An 18883-nucleotide genomic window follows, 5' to 3' on the forward strand; every position below is an offset into this window, starting at 1 on the left:
ACACAGCACAGATGTTTCCTTCATCGTCCTTCTCACTCATTTGAGCTTTTTTTCATTTCTCTCACTGACACCAAGTAAAGCCCACCCTCTTCCTTTGAGTAGGAGCTGTTCTATTGGTTTTTAATGTGGTGGGTAATAGCCTATCATGTGTAAATTATATTTTTAAAATTTAACAATTAAAAAAAAAAAACGTCTAGTCCACTGTTAATGTAAATGAAGAGGTAAAATAAATAAATGTTCAAATTTATCTGATAAGACATTCATCATTTCACACAGAAAAAAAATATAATTAAAATAAAATCATTTGTCCTCTGCTCTCAGTGATCTGTAGTTTGGTTGATGAACAAATCCATGCCCATATAGTGGACGTCCCCCTCAGTGAGAGAGGCAGATATGAGCTGAAACACAGGAATCAAACCAGGGACGCTGCTGTTATGGAGCTGAACTGGAACCATTCAGACACTGAGGCCCTCTGAACACATTTTAATTACAGCTGTGCAGAGACACACTGATGACTGACTGGAACACTATGATTCACATTTTACATTAACACCATCCTCACACATGGTTGGCCACTAGAGGGAGATACTTTACCATATATCAGGGGTGTCCAAATCCCCTAGAACACCCACTAGTGTTCAGTGAACACTAATAGCCAAATCAGTGATTATCTATACTCACATCATACCAGTGCTATGTTTGTGCTGCCACCTGTTTAATTCAGTATCTGTAAGTATAACATAACAGCTGATCTCTGCAAACACAGAGGACACTGAATTAATGAATACTTAACAGAAACAAGTAATAAACAGAGACAAATACAGAAATATGACCTTTAAGACAGCAGAAAAGCTGATGTCATCAAACAGTTGGTAAACAATCTGAAATTAGTATTGGGACAGAAAACAGAAGGAGTTTTGGATTTGGGGGATTTTAGCGTGCTTGTAGTGAAGCAGTGACACTGAAGGTGCTGCAACGCCCCCTGCTGCATCATAGAGGCTGTGCATGATTACAGAGACAAATTAAAAAATGAATGTAAATTTATGCAGAACTTTGTGAGGTATTTTTCTGATAGTTTTTTAAATCTTAGATTTCCTATGTTAATTTTTTTCTGACAATCAACAACTGAGCTCAAACCTGCACCTACAGGAGGTCAGATTACAGCGACCTCCACTACCTACATCAGCAAGAAGGATTTTTGTCATTATTTTTATTGTTATTGATATTATTTTTCCCGTATTTTTCCCTTATCATATAAAAGAGTCACATCTGAGCTGCTGTTGTATATATACATGATATTCAGGGTGGGCCATTTATATGGGTACATCGTAATAACATGGGAATGGTTGGTGATATTAAAGTCCTGTTTGTGGCACATTAGTATATGTGAGGGGGCAAACTCCTCAAGATAGGTGGTGACCATGGTGGCCATTTAGAAGTCGGCCATCTTGGATACAACTTTTGTTTTTTTCAATAGGAAGAGGGCCATGTGACACATCAAACTTGTTGGTAATGTCACAAGAAAAACAATGGTGTGCTTGGTTTCAACGTAACTATATTCTTTCATAACTGGAATGTCTGAGCTCACTGACTCTACTCCTATTTAAAAAAAAAACAATAGAGCTATTATTCTCTCCTTATCCCTCCTGTCTAAACTTTTATTAGCTTTACTTTTTATAATTTCAGACACTCTGGTTCCTGCAAAGTTCTTCCAAGTTCCAAGTTCTTCCTGTGAGATGCTCCCAGCTAAGATGTCCATGTGTCACACCCAGATGGACATCTTATAACTTCTAGTTTCTGAAGACAACATGTGAGTAAACTGCACCAAATTCTAACCCCTGTTGGTTTGATGGTGAACCAGGGTGTTTTTCAGAGTTTAAACTGGTGTAATTTCTAAAACATTGGATTGAATAGTAGTATTAGTATTCAGTTATGAATAAATAAAATATAACACTGCTGACATAAACAGCTTTACAATCCTCAAACAAACATCTGCCATAGACCAGGTTAACCTATTGCTGTGTCTGACAAGCACACAAATACCAAATTTCTAGGTTATAATAATTTAAAAAATATGTACAGATGTTTAAATTTACAGAATCTAAAAAAGATTGTAGCGGTTAATTTTCTTATTTCTCTTACAACTAAATAATTAATCAGTGTGAATCTATTTTTTATTTCATCACAGCTACTGTTCAGTTTCTGGGTTAGTTCTCTATAGACACTCAGTACCTCACATGAACTTTTCTGTGCACTTTATATACACTGAATGTTGCTTCTGTTGTGGTTTGATGCTTAATCTTTGTTTTCTGCAGTGAAATGGGGCGATGATTGGTTAGCCACAACCAAACCGGAAGAAGTCAAATTTTCCATCTGCGACTTGGTGAAACCCACAGAACCACACAAGGAAAACAAATGTGAACAAACGTTTATTAATCTGACATTACCATGTCAGCAAAGACCAGAAAAACATAAATAATATATACAGCAGAAAAGTTACTGAGAACATAAAACATATGAATATATTTATAATTTTGCTGTTGATTTTGTATGAAAATACACGCTTAAACTCAAGTTGAAATTTAAGAATTGATTTTTTAAATCATGTGTGTCTAAATTAAAAAGAAAAAGATGTCAAACATATAAAAATATTTTGAATATGTGGATGTCCTCTTGCCTGAGGTGCTGGGGACCAGTTAGAGACCAGCAGCTGGACGTCAGTGGTTGGACTGGTGGACTACTTCAGTAAAGAGTAGATGACGTCTGGCTCTGGTTTAAAGTCTGAACACAAACACACACAGTTCAAACATCATGAAATAGGATTACAAGCTTTGCAGTTCAACTAAAACTTTAATCTCCACCTCTCTGCGTCACACAGTTCAGATTTTACTGAGAACCACCTCAGACACAAATCACAGAGCTTCTGTACCGCCCACACTGTAGCCGCTTTCTGAAATTCACACCAGTCAAATCTGCAACCCACACAGCTGAAACGTTTGCATCAAATACATTCAGTGACGTTAAAAGTCAAATCTTTTGCTTCTTCCAGCTTCTCACAGAATATTTTCAGACAAATAGCAATCCATAAAAACAGGAACCATGAAATATTATTTCTGTTCACTACTGGATGTTGTTTTGATAGACTTGGGTACATATTTAGTTGTTGTCCTATCTGTGAATTGTGGCTTTGCTGCAAAATTTAGCCACACTTCATACCTAGAAAAGACAGCCTGTGATAGACTGGATAACTCTCCAGGGTATACCTCATGAGGATACAACCCATTTCGGGTAAGCTCTAGCTCCCCACGTGACTAATTTAGATAAGCAGCTAAGAAAATGGGTAGATTGATGGGTCTAGCAAAATATTTCAGGAAAACATTGGACCGATTAGTTGTTTTGTTCTGCCGGCACAGAAACAGCATTCACTCTCTGTCTATGTGGGACGTTCACTGGGTGAGAGAGCAGTGAGGGTTTAGAGAGTAAAGGTGAGCAGTAGTGCACAGTGGTAGTGTAGCAGGGAAGTGAGGCGTGGGTGTGTAAATTTTGACCCAGTAAATTTTAAACTGAAAAAAAACTAGGACCTAAAATTTAACCTCAGCTACTGTGAGCTACAGATTTTGAGATGTTATCTATGGTGACAAAAAAACGCTTGTCCTGAATCAAAAGCTGCATAGATTTAAAGAACATGGACATGCATTTATTGTAGGCAGTTAGTGTGTGTTAAATTGTCATGACATGGAAATGCCGTAGTTAGTAAGTACATAGTGTATGTGGCATGCTACAGCTAATGTTCCAAAGGATATATATGGATTGAGATACAGCCAAACTTAAAGCCAATTACATTGTAATTCATGCTATGATTGAATGGGAAACTGTCTGCTTTCACTCTACAGGACAGGATAAAAGACAATCTCTAAACTCTTATTGCTTATTATGCTTATTTCCAGAGCAGCTTTGCACGACTAAAAGTTAAACGTAATGACCATCCATCACGTTCTGTTTGGAGTTCCATGTTTTTTTCTTGCTTCCCAGGGTAAAGATGATCATGAGAAAGACAGTGGAGCAGCCCAAAACCACACAGGAGTAGCTTGTTAATGATCTGAAGACAGTTAGGACTAGAGTCACCAAGAACAACACTGGTAACACACTACACCAGGATGTATTTAACTCTTTCACAATCCACATGGTTCCCCTTCTCAAAAAGGCCAATGTTTAGGCAGTTTTAAGTTTACCAGTAAACACTGGAATTTTTCAAAGAAGAAGAAACCAAAATCAACTTTCAGGCATTAACTCAAGTTGCTGTGTTTGGAGGAAGAGAAATGCTGAGTATGATCCAAAGAACACCATGGAGGTGGTAGTATTACGATATGGGCCTGTGTTTCTGCTAAGGATACAGAACAACGTCAATGGATGCTTCCCTCTAGAGTAACATCTTGGAAGAGGATCTCTATGTATGACCGATCTTCAACCAGAACACTGAAGATCGGTCAGCCATCGGTTTTCCAGAGTTTCAGTTACCCAAAACAAACAAGAAAGGCAAAAAAAGCATTGCTAAAGATGATGCATGTTAAGGTCATGGAAAGGCCTTGCTCAGTCCTATTAAAAATCTGAGGTGGGTAATTGTATATGAGAGCATGAGGGTGGGAATAGATGTTTGTATCTGTGTGTGCCTGTTTGTCTGTGTCTATATGTCAGGTCGGGTATCAGACGCCACCTCTCTGGGGACATCTCAGGCCCTCCAAGGTTTGGAGGCCCATCTCCCCCACCACTTCCCCTGCCGGTGGCAGACGCCCTCAGACATCGGTGCGTTGGTGGTTCTTTGTGTCCGGGGGTGGGCGCCCAGGTACACACCGGCTCACTCCTTGGCGGCTGCTTATCGGGGCATGGAGCCTGGGGCTCGCTCGGGCCACTTCGGGGATGGGGTGCCCTTGGCCTCTCGGCCCGGGGCTCGGTCACTCAGGCACAGCTGGCTGCCGGCGGAGCTCACGGGCACGTCACTGCAGCCCCCCCGGCTTCTGCTCCGCGGCTGCTGAGTGACCCCTCATCTGGGACTCTCCTCAGCTCTTTCTGGGATAGTGGCGCGGCTGCCCCTCTGTTGGTCTTCCTTGGTCTCTTGTGTTCTGGGGGCCTCTGGATGTCTGGAGTCTTGATCTCCTCCATACCTGCTTCATGCCCTGGAGGACGGGGCAGTGGCCCCCCACACCCTCTAGCAGATCATTACATGAAGGAACCTTTTAAAAACAAGCGCGTTCATGCTCACAGGTGCACACACAGGTGATCACACACACAAACTACACCCTTTTTGGCTCCTACCTCAAAGCACACTGTGCGCTGTCGATCTCACGTGCTGCACAATAATGTTTAATATTTAGTATTTACTGTCATATTCCCATATATCATTGTGATCTTGTTTATTACTCTCGTTTTCTTCTGCTTGCTTTCTTTTTTCTTTCTCAACAGGTGATCCAGGTCATCGATATATGTATTTTTTGTCTGCTTATTCTGTTGGTTTTTGTTTTTTGCCCTTTTTCCCCGTCCCTCTTCTCAGGTTTTTTTTTTTCTTTCCCTCTTTCTTTCTCCCCTTTCTTTCCACCAGTCAAGTCTGTCCCGTATTCAGCCAGTGAAAATAAAATAAACAATAAAAGGTGAATCAAATGGACCATTACAGCAAGGCTGGGATGGTCCATTTGGTAAAGTAAATCCGTTGGGCATCTTTCTTCGCCTTTAGACAATAATTCTGATGGCAAAAGAACCAAACGGGACAGGTTAAAAAAAAAAAAAAAAAAAAAAAAAAATCTGAGGAGGGAGCTGATGTTTTGAGGTGAAGCCAAGAAAACTAAAGGATTTAGAGGGTTTCAGTAAAGATGAGTGGGTCAAAATCCCTCCTGAAATGTGTGCAAACCTGATGACTTATAACAAGTAATTGCCCCTGCCAACATGGATTTCTCCACCAAGTGCTAAATCACGTTTTGATTAGGATCGAATACTTATTTCCTTCAATGACATGCAAATCCATTTATAACTTAAATAATATTAATTTGTCTATTATTTTATTATTTTTGGTTGCCATGTATGGAAGAATGTGATAGAAAGAGGAACTTCTCTGTGTGTTTTTAGCTTTTAAGTTGATCATTTACTGTAACTGATGTATGTCATATTCTTGTCTGATGCATGAAGGGGCGGAACCCTGATATATTAAAAGCATTCTGAAGTGTATTTTTGGGCGAAGATCTACGCTGATGTGTTGCAGTGTATATCTTCCCACACGTGTGTTCAATAAAATTATTGTTTGACTGAACTCTTCTGGGCCAGTGTTGGTTTCTTCTTATCCTCAATATTTAGAATTTGGGACCATATTATCTCTCTCGCCGTTACAATGAAAACATAAAAAAAATATAGACTTTATTTAGTTGTAAGTGCACAAACTTACAAATTTAACAGAGAATCAAATAAATATTTCCCCCACTGTAAATTCTGTTTTATACTTTAATGAATAGTAAAAAACATTTTTATTTCTCAAATGATGAAAAACTGTTTGATATCCTGAGCTTGAGAAATGATTTGGTTAGCTTAGCTTAGCATGAAGACCAGAACATAAATAGTACCTCTTTTCCTTTTTGGTGTAACAGCTATTTGTCCATAATTGATGTCTTCAGGTCTCACTGCCGAATAGACTACAGCTGTGTCAGTCTCTGCAGGAAAAAAACCCCACATAGATAAACAAAAATTATATTTAAGTTACAATAGTATTTTTTATATAGTTTGATCATGCAGAGATTAAGTTATATCTTCTGCAACTAGCTTCGGGTTTTCACAGTTTTTTTCTTCTTTACACCTCTGCTGAGAAACAAGAATTGATTGCATTGAACTTGTAGGTGTTTGTGTGAAAAACAAGGTGCACAACCACAGAGATTGCACCTTCATCTCAATGCAGTCTGACACACTTCACCACAGAGCACCAAACAAACAAGTTCTCACAGCATCAACACTGCCATTGGACAAACCAGAACTCACTGTGGTGAAAAGTCCCTTCAGCTTCAGGCTAGAATCAACAACAGGAAGTAGATGCTGTGGTTAAACATGCAGAACTTGCTTCATTGCATTAAAGGACATTTGGTCTCTTCATTCTGTTTCTTCAGACATGTTATGCTAACAACACGTTCACCCTGCTAACAACTTGTTTGTGCCTAAACAAGCCAGCAAGCACATCTGGACATTTTGCTCACATGTTCAGTTATGCCCCAAAAAGTTGATTCTGTTCATCAGGGCGTAGCATTTTCAGTGGGAGAAGCGTTTTGCCACTCATCCAAGTGACTTCTTCAGTCTCACCTGACTGCAGGTTTCCCTAAACCTTATAAACAGTACATTTGCATAATGAATTAACCTAGCCCACTGAATGAACAATGGGCTGTGAGGTCAGTTACTTGATCATGACTGAAGAAGTTGGATGAGTGACGAAATGTTTCTCCCACTGAAAACGCTACGCAGATGAGCAGAATCAACCTTTTGGGATTTACTTAACTGGATGATTAAGCATGCATCAAGACAAAAGTTAAAACCGACCTTACATCTGATCCATTTAAGGTGGACCTGAGCATATGCAATTAACTTAACACCAATTGTGACACTAAGAAAGTAGTCTGATATCTGAACCCACAATGCTGGAATAGTTTATTCCTCATTTTCATGAATTTATTTTTGGTGGTCTCAAAGCTGACAGTCTTTGTTGACATGGATTTTGGTGATGACCTATTTTCTTTATTGATTTATACAGCACTCTTCACAGGATAAAAACCACAAAGTGCTTCACAATAATATAAAACAGATAAACATCAAACAGCACAATCAAACATGCAGCACAAATCTAGTTAAAAGCTAGTCTAAATAAATGAGTATTACGATGATGTTTAAAAGAATAAATACAATCCAGGCAATGTAAAGATGGAGGGAGAGAATTCCACAACCTGGGGGCCACTGCTCTAAAAGATCTATCACCTCTGGTCTTAAAAGGTGTTCATAGAACTACCAAAGCCTTTGATTACATGATCTCTGGCTGCAAGAGCAAGTGTTAGGTTCTAAAAGATCAGAAATATAGACAGGAGAGTCACGATTCAAAGCTTTAAAAGTCAGTATTAAGATTTTAAAATAAATTCTAAAATGGGATGTAATGAGCGTAAAACTGGTGTAATGTGTTCTCTTTTTCGTGTCTGTGTCAAAAGCCTTGCCGCAGCATTCATGACTAACAGGAGATAGTCACGATTCTTTTTGCTCAAACAAAAACAAAGACTGTTACAGTAATCTAAGCGAGAAGACATAAATGCATGAATGATCATTTCTAACTCAGATTTAGAGAAAAAAGTTTGCAGTTTAAAGATATTTCTTAGCTGAAAAAGGCTAATTAACTGTTGAGAGTGTTGCTCTAGAGACATGGCAGAATCAAAAACAACACCAACAAATCTGAGGCTTGGGTGAACAGATGAGCAAAGAGAACCAAGATGCTGTTTGATTGATATCTGGCTGTCAGGGGCAATAATTGATGTTTCTGACTTCTCAGAGTTCAACTGCAAGTATTTGTCCCCAAGCCACTGATCAATGGAAGCTAAACATTTAATTAAAGAGGACAGTTTATAGACTTCCATCGGCTTAAAAGAGCAATAGAGCTGAATATCATCAGCATAGAAGTGATAAGACACCTCAGGGAACTGCCTAATTATAAGTCCTAGGGGTAACAGTCCCAGATCTGAACCCTGTGGGACCCCCACATGTCAGGTTCTCAGAGTGTGACATAAACTGATTTGCAAAAACACTGAAAGATCTGTTGGAAAGGTATGACTGAAACCACTTCAAAGCCAGACCGGATACACCGACTATGTCCTGGAGCCTGTTAATCAGGATGGTATGGTCAACAGTATCAAAGGCAGATGTTAAGTCCAGCAAAACCATAACCGTGGCTGCTCCGGAGTCAGCTGACAGCATAATGTCACTAGTGACCGTAATTAATGTGGTTTCTGTTGAGTGACATTTACAGAAACCAGACTGAAATTCTTCATAAATGTCATGCTTTTCTAAAAAAGTAGTAAGTTGATCTGCAACTGCTTTTTCTAGAATTTTTGACAGTAATAGGAGCTTAGAGAGAGGCCTATTATTCTTAAACTGTATTGGATCCAAACTGCTCTTTATTAATATTGGCTCAACAACAGCATGCTTACAGATCCCAGGAACCACCCATGTTAAAAGAGTAACATTGCATATCTCTACAATAGAGGGGCCACAAAGAGAGCATTTTAAACAGCCCAGCAGGTAGAATGTTATTTGGACAAGTGGTAATTCTCATTTTATCCAGCAGGAGTGAAAGGTCATGTATGGTCATTGGGTTAAACACTGACAGTAAATGAGGGGGAGGTGGACCAGAGACACAAACAGATGGTATTGAAGAACCAATGCTCATACGGATACCATTAACTTTATCCACAAAGAAGTTCAGAAAGTAATCACTCTCAGATATAGAGGACATGGGTACTGGGTGGACCACGGGTAAAACAATAGAGTTTATGGTTTCGAACAGTACTTTGGAATTTCTCTTGTTTGATGAGATCAACCAAGAAACCTTTCCTGATTTGAATGAAATTTATGGTTTCGTGCACGGAAACCTAACATTCCCTAAGGTGGAGCATGTGAACTTCAAGTTTAGTTTATTTCCACAGGCGTTCTGTTTTCCTACAGATTCTTTTGACTGTCTTCTGTCATCATTCATCCACAGATGAGCTCTTTTCGGGGCAACACTGACAGTTTTCAAAGGTGACCACACAGGATACAGCCTGGACAGAGTGCCAGGGCAACTTGTTACCTTGTGGGAACAATTTATCTTCTGTGTGCAAAAATAATTAGCTGGCTAATTATAATTTCTAAACTCCAGGTAACTAACCAAATCACAAAAAATGATTATAGAACTCAATATTCCCATTGGCTGTTGGCTAATTAGTAACTGTTAGCTTGCTACTTTACATTGTGAGTATAATTAACGGACCTGCTAACTGTTACTGCGTTAGCATTCTCATTCTCATGTTAGCCTATAGCTTAACTTCTGTCCACAAAAAAGAACCATGATGGAGACAAGGAAGAGCAGCTTACCTCTCGGCTTTGTTCTGTTTTTCTTCTCTTTGATGATGATTTGTCCATAACTGACGTCTGTAGTTTTCACTGCTGAGTAAACTGCAGCTGGATCAGTCTCTACATAATAAAATACGCACAGAGGACATAAGTGCAGGCAGAACAGCTGAAAGCAGAGCTGATCATTTAAATACAAATACTACTGTAGAAATCTTCACAAAAACCTGTTCATTTTCAATTCAAACAACAGAAGTTAAAAGTCACCTTTACTTTAACAACTTGACTGCACATTGATAGAAGGACTGTATCTGGTCAGGTTGCCACAAAAACAACAAAATATAAATAAATCTTATTCTGTTTTTTAATTCAACACCTAAATCTAACACGATCTAAGGTGACATGACACTTTTGTCAAACTTCTTTTTCATCTCACACAGGATGATGGACGACTGCAGAGCTGTTAGCTTCAGTGAACCACAGACCACAAGTACACAATCCAGCACACACAACAACAGACTCTGAGTCTTTTAGATTTAGACAAATAAATGTGAATGTTTATTACTGTCAATAATTTCAGTGAAATTGTAATAAAGTAATTGAAGCTCTGCAATGCTATGAAGCTATGCAAATACATAGAGAATACAGACAGAACTTTATGTTCAATAAGACAGATGAACTGCATGTCTAAAATCCCCAGTTGTGGAATTTGCTACAAAAAAGGTCTATACTCTACAGTATACTACAGCAAAGTCAAATTAGATGATATCACACCCTCAATTCGAGAAGAACAAAGGAGAAATGCCAGGACTGCAGTTCCTCTAATGTCCACAGCAAAATACGTTTTGGTTTTTGTTTCTTTTGATATATCTTGTCATAACAATTGAAAAGAGTGTGCGTATGTGTGTGTATTCGAATCTCTGAAATTATTTGGGATTTTTAATTATTTGGTATTTTTATTTTAATTACAGCTATTAAAATGTTATCATGCACTAAAGTCTGCATTATTAGACCTATAGCTTTTAGTTGGCTGCTGTGCATCACCTCAGCTAATTAGTCATTCAACTAGAAATCTGAGTGATATTTTTAGAGTTAGAGCCTTTTGGAGCATTATTAATGGAGTTATCTGACCAGTAATATGGCTGCTGTTGATACAACAAAGTTGTGTTACAGTTTTGATGAAAATTCTAGGATTTTATTTGCATGCTAATATTTGGATCTAATAAAAACACATTTCAAGCAATTAATAATAAAAAAAAACATATTACCTCTGTTTTGCTTGGTTGGCTGTTTACAATGTGATATTTTAACATCACTGTATGTGATAGCATCTTCTGCATCTTCTTTTTGTTCAGCTGAAATGATCCATATTCATCACCAAAATAATTAATATGAATTCTGTAACTGAATTTTAAATCTAAGACAAAAATTAAATGAATTTTGAAATTTGTAACAAATTGGACTCAATTTTAGTCTAAATACAAAACAAATTCAATAACTGCCAATCATTCCCTAGAACTAAACCACACATGTAAAATCCAGACGTCCAAGTCTCACCTTCAGGTTTCCTGTGAACACATCGTCTCACCAGCAGAATCAGTAACACCAGTAGAACCACAACACAGACTGATCCAACACATGACAACACAGAGAGAACAGCAGGAGAGAGGGATGGAGGAAGAGTGATGGAGGTGGAACCAGGAGGAGGTGTGGTGGTGTGTTTGTCTAAAATAAAGCAAACACAGTCATTAAGTTGTCGTCACATTGTGAATGTTGAAAGCTGCAGAAACACAGACAGGTGAGTGTGTCACCTGTGACAGTGATCCAGCTGGAATTAGACTCTCCATGACCGCTGATGTCACACTTGTAGAGGCCTTCATCAGACCTGGAAACATGCTGGATGATCATGTGACCTGTAGGCTGCTTCCTGATGAGGGAGCCATCTTTATAGAAAGCAGCTGGGAGGTTGGAGGGAGTGGTCTTTGTTTTACAGAGCAGAGTGACGTCATCTCCCTCCATCACAGGGAGGACAGGACTCTGCAGGATCACTGATCCACCTCAACACAGAGACAAACTACAGCATTTCATCCATTTACACACAGCTTCATCAACACTAACTCCACACACTCAGCTTACCAGTGACTGTCAGGTTAACCATGTTACTGATGGGACCCTCTCTGGACTCACACCAGTAAACTCCACTGTCATGAGGGAAAATGTAGCTCATGGTACAGGAAGAACCAGCTGGTTTTCCCCATCCATCTATACACTGACTCCTCTGTTGTTTGCTTGTGTTTCTCCTCAGAGTCCATCCAGCAGAGCTGTCGTCCTCCTCACAGCTCAGAGACAAAAAGTCTCCTTCAAAGAACTGAGAGCTGCTGGGACTCACAGTCAGACGAGCTGTGAGGGTTACAATGGAAAACTGATGATCTGTTTACTAATAACGGCGTTATAAGTAACTGCGTTTCTAACGGAGTTACTTTTTTAGTAATGAGTAATCTAACTAATTACTATTTCTATTGTTACAACTCTGTTACCGTTACTAACAAGAACTTTTTTGTTTGTTACTTATTTCAACAAACAGACGATTTACAGCTTATATCAGTTGCACGAAAGTAGCTGTAAGTAATCTGGACGCTACAGCTTTAAGCAGCTGCGCGCTCCCAGTAATCACAATTACTGTCTAGCACACCACCTGGAGCTCAGGGGGCAAAACAATCCCATGAGTTCTGCTGTTTGACTGAGGAAGAATAAAGTAGTCCTGGTAAGTCAGTCACATGACCACTTAAAGACGAAGCAACAAGGTGATATATACCAGTTTATAAACTGTGTTGATAGGCCACGTAAAACCAGAGTCATGATAAACAATATATACGCTGCGTTTTTTTCCTCAATAGTTTCGTCACGTTTAACTTCTAAGGACAGCGCAGCGAGACCGTTTATGAGCAAAGAATGAAAAAGGGGAAGTTTTAGGAGTGACGGCTAGCGAGAGAGAGAGAGAGAGAGAGAGTTTTGAGATGTGAGAGATTTGTGACGTTTAGCGTGTTTGGAGTGTGTAGTTAATGTGTTGTCTTGTGTAGTTAGTGTGTAGTGTTGTGGATAGTTTTGTGTTGTGTGTCAGAACAATGAGGCGACTGCTGTCTCCAGGTAGAAACAGGAGTGATACACCTGCTGCTGTCAGACCTGCAGATATCAGGCTGTGATGTTCTCCTTTGTAGTGGACAGAAATTATTTTTGGGGAGTGGCACAAATAATTTGTGTGGCATCTTATTGAAGAACAGCTGATTGTTCTTTAAATAGTTTGAAATGTTCATTTTAAAAAAGGGTGAAAGGTAAATTGATGCAAATAACTTTGTTGTTTGCAAAACTTGTGCATAGTGTGACAGGTGAGACCTGAGTCTGGGAACCGCCCCTGGTGGGCGGAGCTGGTTTTTGCTCCTTTCATAAGCTCAGGTGTGGGCAATTATGTACTGTATTCCTCAGCAAACCTGAAGCTGCGAGTGCTTGGTCCAAGTTGGGCAAGTTTGTGTTTTTAATTTCTTTCCAAAGCTTGATGCGGGTCCCCCTAAACTTCTGTTAGAACGGTGGGAAACATTGCGTTCCTGTGAGAACAGTGTAGTGGACTTCACCGCCACTGACCCACATTTATTAGGGTGTGATGCGAACTTGTGGACAGAGTACCGAGCTGCTGCTTTGCCAAGTGGAGTTCTGGCTGTGGGCAAAGGACCCAACACCTCAGTGTGTTTTAATTTGTTTTATATGGTGTAATTCGACAGACTGCGACTGCTGCGGCTGTCGATTTTGTTTGTCTCTTTTATTTTTTTGTATCAGTAGGCACCACCGATGTTGATTCTTTTAGTAATTTGTATATATAGATTGTCGCGGAGGGTGAAGGCGCTGCAGGTAAAACAAATCCCTTTTTTGTCTCACCGGTTTTGCATGCACAGCGGTGGGCCTGAGTGAAGACGGCACTGAAGATTTGCCTTTTTCTATAGTGTTTTGTCCATTTGGGGTCGTGTGTGAGTTGCCGTCCCTTTTTAACCTGTGTGCTATGTCGATTTGTTCTTAAACAGTATCCCGCAGCGCTTGTCCTGTCTCACGGGCAATCATACAGTTTTATCGTTTTTAAGTTTTTAGTAAAGTTTTTAATTGTTTTTAGGTGCCGCTGTTACACTGTTTCTTTTATTTTGTATTAAAAATTAAACTCTTTAACTGACCTACGACTCTGTCCTATTTTAAATAGGTACCTACCACGGGTCACAATAGGATTTTAAAATTAAACTTATATTTGAATTTAAGGTTATAAAATATGATTCATTAAAGATGTTTGTGTTTGTTACAGTAAAAATAACTTTTCTACTAGGATTTTATGGTTTTTGTATGATTTTGGATCAGTTGTGTTAATACAGTATGTCAAAATGAAAACATGACTGTAAATTCAGAAACGTGAGGTTGTACTGAAAACAATGACACCAAATAAGGCAAAGTAAATATTTTTTAAAGGTAAAATGTGGAGGCAAAATCAAAAATAGTTAAAAATGGCCAATTATACTCTGGACCTCAGGGGGTTTTTTTGTTGTTTTTTTTAAGTAACGCAATAGTTACTTTTCAAGTAATTAATTACTTTTAGAATCTTGTAACTGTTACTTTTTTGAAGAAGTAACTAGTAACTATAATAATTACCTTTTCAAAGTAACTTGCCCAACACTGGTGAGCATTTCTCAGGTTTAAACTGTGACAGAAGAAGGTTACTGACCTTGGTTTGTTGTGCAGCTCAGCAGTGAGATCAGAACTAAAGAGAAATGACACTCAGGTTGATTTGAGGTGAACATAAAGAACAACTCCACACAAACAGCTGACAAACACACAAACTAGTGTCTCTCTTTGATATATGTGCTCATACAAAAAAAAAAAAAATTACTCTATCCCAGTTTAAAGTTTTAATCCCAAAAGCAGCACTTAAATTGATCATTGTGATCGTGTGCACTCATACTGTAAATGTATACAAAATATTCATACATTTTATGTGATGTGTCCACTGTGCAGCTGTGTTGATATAATGAGTGAATGATTTGAGCTTTTCACTGCCTGCTGTGTTTCCTCGACTCCTGAGCAAAGATAAAGAGTCAGTTCAGACCTGCAGTTGGTCCTCGTGGTGTTTTGAACTTGAATTCAGCCTGATTTGTTTTTCATGTCTTCTCCTCCATCATCAGTTATCAGGAGAGCAGACAGTCAAAGTACAAGAATTCAAACAAACACAGAGATTCTACTTACAGAGCAGACACAGCACAGATGTTTCCTTCATCGTCCTTCTCACTCATTTGAGCTTTTTTTCATTTCTCTCACTGACACCAAGTAAAGCCCGCCCTCTTCCTCTGAGCACCAGCTTTCTATTGGTTCAAATGCAGACTAAAATTCTTCATTGTCTAAATATACAAGTCAAATGATTTAAAAAGATTTCCAATAAGGAGAGGTCACTTGGATCTGAACATGACTTATTGAGATAGAGAAATTAAAGTATTGTGTGATTAGACTCAGATGATCCGTCATGGCAGACGAGAATCCCAACAGTGTCATGATTTAAGACAGGGTGCCTTGGAGTCTAAACGCTCATGGTAGTGAAGATGACTGAGGCTTGAATCGATCTCGCGCTGAGGTGTCTGAGGTGACTGAGGTGTCTGAGGTGGATATGGATAGAAGGCGGGTTGCACGAAAGAGAGTCTAACACGAAGAATGACAGAGGGCACAGATTTAAACGACACAAAGCTGAGGCTGATTGGCTTAAAGAAGGCGGGCAAGAAGCTGATTGGACAACAATAATAATATCAGTATTGAGATTGATCGCGTGGGAAAGTGGCAGTTATGTAAAGAACAGAAATGCAACCAAACACTCATGAAAAGAGGCAGATGAGTGACTACAAATTATCCTTATTGAACACATTCATCCTTAATGAAATTACACATAACCTTCATATGTAGACACATTCCAGGCTTTTCCCCCTAAAAAATCTTTAAAATAAAGAATTCATCAGTTCACCCACATGAAAAGAAAAATCTGAAAAAAATAATCATATGTTAAGATTACATCCATGTAGTTACGTCCCCCTCAGTGAGAGAGGCAGATATGAGCTGAAACACAGGAATCAAACCAGGGACGCTGCTGTCATGGAGCTGAACTGGAACCATTCAGACACTGAGGCCCTCTGAACACATTTTAATTACAGCTGTGCAGAGACACACTGATGACTGACTGGAACACTATGATTCACATTTTACATTCACACCATCCTCACACATGGTTTATATATGACCACTAGAGGGAGATGTTGGACGAAATGCAGTCATGATAGATGGTCACTGTGTTGATATGTAGATCTAAATGGCAATGATAAGTTTTACCAACAGGGGGCACTATATGTGCCACTAGAGGGAGGTGTTGGACTGTACATACTAACATGGATACAATCAGATGATCAGTCATTTAACAGTTTTTATTTAAAAAAAAAAAAACAAAAATCAAAGAAACAATGCTCTCTGACAATTTTTGAGATTGTGAGTGTTAAAGAGTCTGCTTGGCCTTCTGGATGTTTCCTGTTTTACTTTTAATATGAAATGTAGAAAGCACATTTCCAGGTTACAGTAGTAAAAACTACTGTGTTTGTTGTCTTTCAGTGTCTAGTCATTACATTTTTAATATATTAAAAATATAATAATTAAACTTGAAAGACCAGCTGCTGTGAGCTAACTAATTAAATATTATAACTAACTAACTACTAGAGATGGCACGATACCACTTTTTTATGTCCGATACCGATATCATAAATTTGGATATCTGCCGATACCGATATTAATCCGATATAGTGTATTTTTTAATCAATAAAACTGTTTTTTTAATATCTTGCTGCATTTTGTATAAGTTCATACTCAAGTTTAAATAAACAACAACACTAAAGCTATTCTGTTATACCTGTATGTAAAAAATACACTGCACCCAAAATATTTCATAGTTCAGCAATACTGATCAATCTAATAAAGTTAAACCTGCACCATCCTTCCTATTCTGGTATTTTAAAGAGTACTTAGCAGAAATATTAAGCAACCTCCCAGCAAAAAAAAAAAGGGAACCACCCCCCACCCTCCACCTCATGATGCTTAATCGACGTAATCAACTTTAATTTGATGCAGTGTGAAAAAAAATGCACAGAAATAAATTATTTTTCAAGAATAATTAAATAGATTCAACATCTTTCTTCTACAGAATTGCAGACTGCACAGATGGTATCTTCCCAAAGGAAAAAGTACTAAAGCTTACTAGGGTATATTAGACTTAACAGTTACTATATACAGTAATTGACTTCTATACATTTTACATCAGATTAAAACTTTGGGTGTAAGATTCAGATAATTATTTATTAAAAGCTAGACATTTTAAATGAGAATAAGAAAGAAAAGTATGTCTCTGTGCCCCCCTTTTCCATGTTAATGCCCTATCGGCCCCCCTGGCTAAACTTTGCTAGATCCACCCCTGCACAGTTACCAGCTGTCAGCTACGTAGAAAAGGATCCTGGTGTAGAAAGTAATATTAAATAAATTCTAATGACAGCTTATCAAGGTTAAACGTGCTGCTGTTGTTCAGCCGCTGGTTTCCTCTTTCTGGTGCAAAGTGGGCCAAAAACAAAGAAGAGAGACGGACTCGCGACAGAAAAGCTGATGAGCTGATCATTAAGCAGTTTTATGAAGTAGCGGCAGGAGAGTGAGGGAGAGAGAAGAGGCAGTCGCTCCATATATCGGTTGTTAAGCTTAACGTAGGTACGCTTTACAAACATTCAGAGATGAACTTACACACTTGCTTTACTTCTCTCTGGGATAACTTCCTCTGAGATGAAATGCTGGATTGCTAGCGAGGCTACAAATACACACAGCCGCTCTATCACGTGATGCACACTGCTCCGACGTGCTACGGATATGAGCCGAGTTACGCCGTGTCGCAAGTTTTGTGAGGTACTTTTTTGATATTTAATGGATCGGATTACATTTTTTATTTCTCACCGATATCCGATCCAGCAATTTACGTCAGTATCGGACCGATACCGATACCTAATATCGGATCGGTCCATCTCTGCTAACTACTATTGGTAAATGGTAAATGGCCTGTATTTGTACAGCGCTTTTACTAGCCCCGCCTAAGGAACCCAAAGCGCTTTACATACCCAGTCATCCACCCATTCACACACACATTCACTCACTGGTGGAGGCAAGCTACAGTTGTAGCCACAGCTGCCCTGGGGCTATTGTTGCTTTTTTTCAATCATGATAATCTCATTAGTAACAATTGTGTCATAAGGCTTTGTATATGAAATGCACCACTTTCTGTAAAAGTACAGTAAAAATTCAGAGCAGAGAAGGTGACAGTACACACTGAAGCAGAGCAGTGTGGACAGTGTGATAATCTTTTACTGATATACTTTTATAAGGTCAATGGTCAAACCTAAAAAAATGTATTTTGTGGTAAAATCACATCTAGTTTACATTAAAGTGTTAGATGAATGGTAACATCACTTAAATTTATCCACGGTAGCTTCCAAGCAGATTTTCACTCTGTGAACGATCCTCTATGTTGTTTCTTTTATAACAGGGACGGGGGAACTCCAGGCCTCAAGGGCCTGTTTCCTGTAGGCTTTAGATCTCACCCTGGGTCAACACACCTGAATCAAATGAATACTTCATTACCAGGCCTCTGGAGAACTTCAAGAAATGCTGAGGAGGTCATTTAGCC

At 38.9% G+C, this 18883-nt stretch overlaps 1 long non-coding RNA gene across 1 annotated transcript; it reads right to left on the reverse strand.

Moving 5' to 3' along the window:
* Positions 1-2416: 2416 nt before the first annotated feature.
* LOC102078665 (uncharacterized) lies at positions 2417-11814 on the reverse strand. Its single transcript, XR_267508.4, has 5 exons — positions 11665-11814; positions 11376-11462; positions 10132-10230; positions 6606-6692; positions 2417-2781 (listed from the first exon to the last, which is right to left on the reverse strand). It is a non-coding gene; the product is annotated as an uncharacterized LOC102078665 (long non-coding RNA).
* Positions 11815-18883: the final 7069 nt, after the last annotated feature.

The sequence above is a fragment of the Oreochromis niloticus genome, linkage group LG3 (assembly GCF_001858045.2).
Source record: "Oreochromis niloticus isolate F11D_XX linkage group LG3, O_niloticus_UMD_NMBU, whole genome shotgun sequence".
NCBI lineage: Eukaryota > Metazoa > Chordata > Actinopteri > Cichliformes > Cichlidae > Oreochromis > Oreochromis niloticus.